This window comes from Rhodnius prolixus, unplaced genomic scaffold (assembly GCF_049639745.1).
Source record: "Rhodnius prolixus isolate KJV_2025 unplaced genomic scaffold, Rpr scaffold_30, whole genome shotgun sequence".
Classification (NCBI taxonomy): Eukaryota; Metazoa; Arthropoda; class Insecta; order Hemiptera; family Reduviidae; genus Rhodnius; species Rhodnius prolixus.
In genome coordinates this window covers 287907-295027 of record NW_027411638.1, presented here as the reverse complement: position 1 = coordinate 295027, position 7121 = coordinate 287907, and the positions used below count along the sequence as shown (strand labels likewise).

General features: G+C 33.3%; 1 long non-coding RNA gene across 1 annotated transcript; it reads left to right on the top strand.

Annotated features, from left to right (window-relative positions):
- The first annotated feature begins 2038 nt into the window (after nt 1-2038).
- LOC141462292 (uncharacterized) lies at nt 2039-4631 on the top strand. Its single transcript, XR_012463184.1, has 3 exons — nt 2039-2252; nt 2338-2597; nt 2741-4631. It is a non-coding gene; the product is annotated as an uncharacterized lncRNA (long non-coding RNA).
- The last annotated feature ends 2490 nt before the right edge of the window (nt 4632-7121 follow it).

Below are 7121 nucleotides of genomic sequence, written 5' to 3'. Positions count from 1 at the left end.
GAAAACTTCAACTTGATATATTCCTATAAAAGGAGTGGCTAACTCAAATGATCTTGTGTTCCACTTTGGGATTATACGTATATCTATTAGATGGAACCCACTACAAACACTTTTTGCAGTGAAAATTTGAAACAATTAACTATTATTATTGTTTTAATCTGTATTCATACATATAGACATAGATAATATAATAATGACAATTATAAGATGGTCGAGTAATATATTCCCCTCAATTTTGAATAAGTATAATTGGAAGCTAGATTGGAAATTCCGCTATGGTAGGTCCATAGAATTGCTAATTTTATCGATCTTCTTTTTCGGGAATCATTCTTCTGCTTCCTAAGTGCGAGCCATCGTAGTTTACCTTTATTAAAGGTGTCTTTTCCGTGGAGGGAAGCCGGAAACTATGCAGTTATTCGGAATTTTCCGATTCTGCTTTATCAGCTTCTATGGAGTACTTTGTTTCGTCAATGTATCTACCATTTTTTTTTTTTAAAAAAAAATTGTTTTTCGGCACTCAAGCTGTAAGCAACAGCTTCACCCATTGGTTTTGTAAATTTTTCATCCATAGATAATCATTAACCTAATACATGAGTATTAGAGATACCTTAATATTGATACTTCAATATTTTAGTATTGAGAGCAAATATCCAGGTAACAGCTACGATAAATTTTAATATCAATAACGTTTCATTGCGGAAATTGAAACATGTTACAAATGTGGCTCATTTAAAAACGTAAATGTTGAGATGCGATAAGAATGTATTTGATGATGCTTTTAAAATCTCGACTTACTTCTTTAAAAAAAAAAAAGATTATTCGTTTTTGTTTTTAATAAATTAAAAGTTGTAAAAATATTTTTATCTGTGCAAGAGCGTTATAGTGAACAGGTGTAAATTCTGGGTGGGAATTGGTGCTGGGCACACCATATGTGAAAGGGTTCTGTTGGCAGTTCTGTCTGCCAGCCACCGGGGCACGCAAAAAAATATAATAGTGGTAAATAAAAAAGACTAAAAGGAGTGAAAGGGTAGATGATGCAGGGCCCAGTTTGAAGGGTGCAGTTCTGCAGTCTCTAAGTAACCCAATCTCATGAAGGTCACAACACAAGGGCTCCTAAACTACCCTCGTCCTTATTAAACAACACCCTCCGCCATTAATTGCTCTCTGTGTGCTTACAAAAACAAGCTGGCGTGAAGCACAGACTTACTCTTTGTGCAATTTCACTTAGTTATTATTATACTTGCTACAGGAAACAAAACTAGTTTTTCTATTTTAAAATTCATAAAAACAACTCTCATTTACTACCTATTACTACTTACTGTTCAAAATATTGGCCACCATGTTCTGTTACTTAAAACAGGAATGTGCAAATTATGGCACACCTGGGACTAGATTAAGGTGCTTACTGGAAGAGCGAAGTGTCTGATATGTCCAAGTGTACACCTAAGTTCTTTTATGGCTTAGCCATCAGCGAAAAAATCTCAAGTTATGTCTAAAGACAAACTCGAAGCCCAATATAAAACTCAAACATTTCAATGTTAAACACAAATCAATTGAATTAGGCATCACGGTAGCCGAGCGGTTAGAGGCGAGACCTGTAAAGCTAAGAGATGTATTGTGGTACTGGGTTCGATTCCCGGTCTTAGGCCTTGGATTTTATTTAATGGTTAATATGAGAAATTTACATTAAAGTATGTTTGCTAGTCGCCTCCGTCCACGACACCTAATTGGTAGTTGGACGTAAAGCCCTGCCTGAAAAAATAGGCAATTACTTTACTTTAATGGAAGAGTGAGTGATGAAATAGACAGAAAAGTTTTACCAGGTTCTCTGATTATGACTCAACAATCCAGTGTGTCTCTTAATACAATTCATTCCTTCATTTTATTTTTTATTTTATTTTATTTATTTATTTTTTGCCTGTGTACATAAATACAATATAAAAGGCACGTCAAACAAAATAAAAACAATAACAACTATATGCCACTAATCTAGAATAACGGACTTCGCACTGTGTATTAAAACTAACTTTATATTATATATTGAAACTTTCAGTCTTGTTTGAAATGTTCATCACTCCACTCTCCGTTTATAAATTCTTTTATATCATAAAAGCAGTTCCTCATCAAAAAACGGGTAATGGTTCGTTTGAAGTGATTCTCACTTAACCGTCTTACACTTAAAGGAATTTTATTAAATACTCTCGCCGACATGACACTGCAAAGTTGATTGGACATCACTAGTCGTTTGTAAGGTATGCATATATCATCTTTATTACGTAGATCGTGATTATGCTTATCACCTCTAGTTTCAATTGAAGGCTCTTTTTTCTTATACAGTGCTTGTTTCAAAATGAATACTGAGGGTAGCGTCAATATATTTAATTCTTTGAAGAGAGGCCTGCAGCTGACTCGAGCTCTCTTCTTCATCATGGTTCTAATAGCTCTCTTCTGAAGTTTAAATACAATGGAAGCTTCGGAGATTCCACCCCATAGCTCAATACCATATACCATTCTGGAGTGAAATAGACCATAGTAGGCAGTCTTTATAACCTCAGCTGGAACTTCTTCACGCAGTTTTCGATAACTGGTTACTCAAGGTATGTACATGACTTTTCCAAGTAAGCCTGCAATCTATTGTGACCCCCAGAAATGCTATAGTTTCTTCTTCTTTTTTTTCAATCAGGCTAAATATTAGGCTTTGAGTTTTCTTCTCATTTAATAATAATTCATTTTTTTGCAGCCAATCTTTGAGGGATGAAATGTTACCATTAGCCTTCTTTGTCACCTCTTCAACAGTCCTGCCTTTTGCTATTAATGTGGTGTCATCAGCATATAAGATGCATTTTCCCGAAAATGCCATGTCTAAATCATTAATGTATATCAGGAATAGTATTGGTCCTAAAACAGATCCTTGCGGAACTCCTTGTTTAACCTCATTTAATTCAGAAATTTGGCTGTTACATTCATTTTTAAACTCGTAAATTTTCAAAAATATATTTAATTGTTACTCATATTATTCAGTTTGTAAAATCATGCTTTATAATGACACTTTAGAAATGGGAAATCGACCTCAGTGTTGTGCCTCACCAGAATTGCAATAAAATGCGCTCGCCCAGATATTTTTAATCGAATGGAATTTGTAGAATTAAAAGCTCGTAACTTAAATCTAAAGTTTAGTAACAATCGTAGGTACTATTTTTGAACAATTAATTTGAAAAAAAGTAAAAAAATAAAACTCCCTGGGGAGAGATTTCTCTCAAAATTTTTGATTTTTTAACAATCCATCCTTTTAACATGTAAAAGTTACCATATTAACAACCATATATTCTACTGAAATAGCAGTTCAGTGAATAGTCGACCTTTCGATAAGAAATGACCCTGCATATATGCAATATATTTGGTATATTTATACCTATTTAAAAATGTAGTTTGGTATATTACACCTAGTTTAAACCAACAAACCAAAAAATTGTAATAATTTTTGGGAAAAATGTCGAAAAAAAAGAAATATTCATTCAGTAACTTTGGTTGATAAGTTACAGACGGGTGGGAATCAATTGGAAATGTAAAGTTCACCTTTATGTGACTTTTCTTTTGTAAGGATCTATTTGTTTACAAGCACAGAGGCTATCTTTAAAGACAGATTCTGCTGGCTCAGGGGACTAAAAAACTGGTAATATTAGTAAAAAATCTGATTCAAAAATTTGGTTTTAATTTTTTAAACCAAAAAGGACAAGATAGATGGATAGATAGATAATGCCTTTTTCAACTTATCTATAAGTGTGTCATAAATAATAAATATATATAAAGAATATTTACGTAAAAAAGGCTAACGCTTGGTCACCACACCATTAGCGGTAGATTTGCTTTTATAATTTAACTGTAGCATAAAATATAATTGAATATTGTAGTAATAGAAATCCACCATTCATGGCCAAACTAAAGGGAATTTCCAATTTATAACCCTTTTTCCAATACTTCCAAAACTGGCCAAACTGACTTGTATCAACTACCCCCGCCCTAGAAATAGAATGTTGAAAAGGGAAAACTCCACTATTCATGGCCAAACTAAAGGAAATTTTCAAAGGGTACATTTTTTTTCGGTACTAGTACTTCCAAAGCTGGGCCAGCCTTACTTGTACTAACTACCAGTGGCCTAGAACTGGAATGCAAGACGGTGGAAATTTACTAGATAGATGGATAAATAGATCAGTAGATAGATAAATGATGCCTGTATTATTTATAATAAACAATAAATATTCATGAAATATAATATTTACGAAGTTCAAAAATTTTTTCAATGAAGACTCCAAGGGGTAACTTTCAATTAATACTAAATTTGTGTAAAACTTTATTAATTAATTATCTTAATTATCTTATTTGAGATTTGATTTTACAGTGGAGCCTCCCATAAAGGACACTCGCACTAGCGACCACCTCCATTTACGGGCCAGTTTTTGGATTTCCCCGTTTTACCCCTATACACTTTCTATAATAAAAGAAGTCTAACGGACACTCTACATAACGACCGCGGGACATTGATTTTGGGGAACGGATTATATGTTTCACCTCCCCACTAACGACCACCTTATTCTTAAAAGTTCTATTTGACGAGGTGATCAAAATAACTATCCCCTCTCAAATTTTTGTTGTTTTTTTTCTGGTTTTTCCTAAAGTTTCCTATATAAGCTCCATACATCTTGTACCATTTTAATCATTTTTCAATATAACTTTGGACGAACAATATTATTTTTTCCGATATGTCTCTCAAACGAAAGTGGTTAACTCTAGAAGAGAAAATAAATGTGTTGGAAGATTTTGCAAAAACCAAATCGAGCCATTGTCAACTTGCCGAAAGGTTTGTTCTATTTATTTTTAATAATAGATGATAGTATGATGATAATTTTACCATAAATTATTATTGTTGTGAATAAATGTGATGATTATTAAAAAAATTATTAATTAAGTCAATAATATGTAGTTTTTTGATAAATTTTTTGGATAATTAATAAAAATTTGATGCATATCATATAGCTGCAATAATTATGCAATTATGTTACGTTTTTAGACATATTAATAATAAACAATTTTTAAATAGATGTTTGGAAAAAAAAACCTATTTTTTCATTATGAAACTTGCCTACCTCCTTCTAACGACCACCTCCAAATAGCGGCCACTTTGCTTTCCCCCGCCAGTGTCCGTTATTGAGAGGTTCGACTGTATTTTCTTTCAGGAAAAATGTTTATTAGTATGGTTGCGTCACCCTGCCGTCAAAACTCTTTCTGTTGTAGAAAAAGCCATACAACATTGAAAGCGACCAAACATTTAGTAAGTTAGGGGTAAGTAAGTGACATTTAGGGTCACTAAAGGTGATAAAGTATCGGGAAAGTGATAAACTCCGTCCCTCTCACCAAAAAAAGCTTCGAGAGAATTATCTTAAAAAGTAATTTATCAACTAACAAGCAAAAATAGTAGAACTTGCACCAGTGAAGCTGTTGGGCAGATAAAAGAAATCCACAAAGCTAGAGATAAGGGCACCCAAATAGTTACACACAAATAAGACTCCAAAAATTTTAGTGTAACTACAATTTTTTTTTTTTTACTTGTATTTAATTGGTGCAATTAGTTACTAGAATATCTTGAAGCAGTTCTCGAAGTAGCGCTTGTTATTGGCTAATTTTTTCGTAAGCCTTTCATTGTGGTTCCTAAATAAAGGATAAAAATTTACCATTAACGTTGCAAGCTCACAATATTTAATAACTTGATAGCGATCAAGCGTCTTTTAAGAGATAAAAGTACTAAAAAACTATTTTTAAAAAAACCACCAGTAACATGGCACTTTCGTGAATATCTGATGCACTAAAAATTAGAATTTTTTTTTGGATGGCTGATTTTGTTGAAAAGCCTATTAGCTTGGGTTCTATGGTGTTACTTTTAAACGTAATCTCCAATTTGTATCATTTTTGGTTTTTTTGGTTTACTATGATTACATAGTAATAGATTTTGGTTTACATAAAACTGCAGATCTACAGACTTTCTCACTCTTACGCGTGCGCGTTAAGGGGGATCTCAGAACAGCCCCTTCCGATATAACTCAGTAAAATAGTTCAAGATCGCAAAAACTTATTTTTATTGAAATAATTAGAGAATATAATACCATTTATTATGTTCAAAAAATGTTGCCCATTTTGGTTTGACTGTTTTTAGCCATTTAATTTTCAGACGTTCGATCTCTAGCTGAGACACAATTTCTTTGCAAATCAAGAAGCAGTTTCTCTTCAAAGTTTTTTTTGATTATGATTCAAGTTAGTCAGTAATTAGGGAACACTTCTTTGCGATTGACTGGAATTTGTTGACAACAAATTTGTAATATTCTTAAAATTATCCCAGCATCTCACTAATTTGAATTTTTCAAAAAAAAAAAAAAAAACGATAAAAATAGAAGTGTTTGTACTTATTAATTTTTTATGGTTCCAAAAAAAGAAAAAGAAATACGCCATTTTCAAGAAAATCGAAATGGTGAATATCTATTTAAGCAACGAGTCACTTCCGGTTTGTCGGCTAGTTTCATAAAAAACATTATTTTGACTAGAATTGGAACTTCCGCTAAGGACGGATTTTCTGTCGAAACTCAAATTCAAAAACCTGCATTAAACCATCGTTTCCTCGTGATAGGGTTGACAGATAGATAGATAACAATTGATAACCTTCCCTTTGAAATTTGTTATTTTTGCCCTTTATTAAAAATAAAGTGGTGGGGGGTAAAGACACAGGAATATTGGCCCAGAGAGGTTTTTCGTTACTTTTATAATGTCAGAAAAAGGGCTATACAGTAATACCGCAGTTAACAGCCGAACGAATAGGTGCATACACGCTCGTACGCGCCAGGCGTGCAACACTGCTACACACAGATAATGTGCGTGTCTGGAGGTTTGGCTAGACTCTCTTTAGTTTTAGAGAGAGAGAGAGAGAGAGAGAGAGAGATTGTGCGTACGTGCGCGTGTGTTCGTGATAGAGGGAGTGAACGAAAGAGACATAGCCATACAGACGCACTTTGATATAGCGTACATTCATACGCACTGTATTAGAGGGCCCGACGATCTTTGTGTTTGTATATATG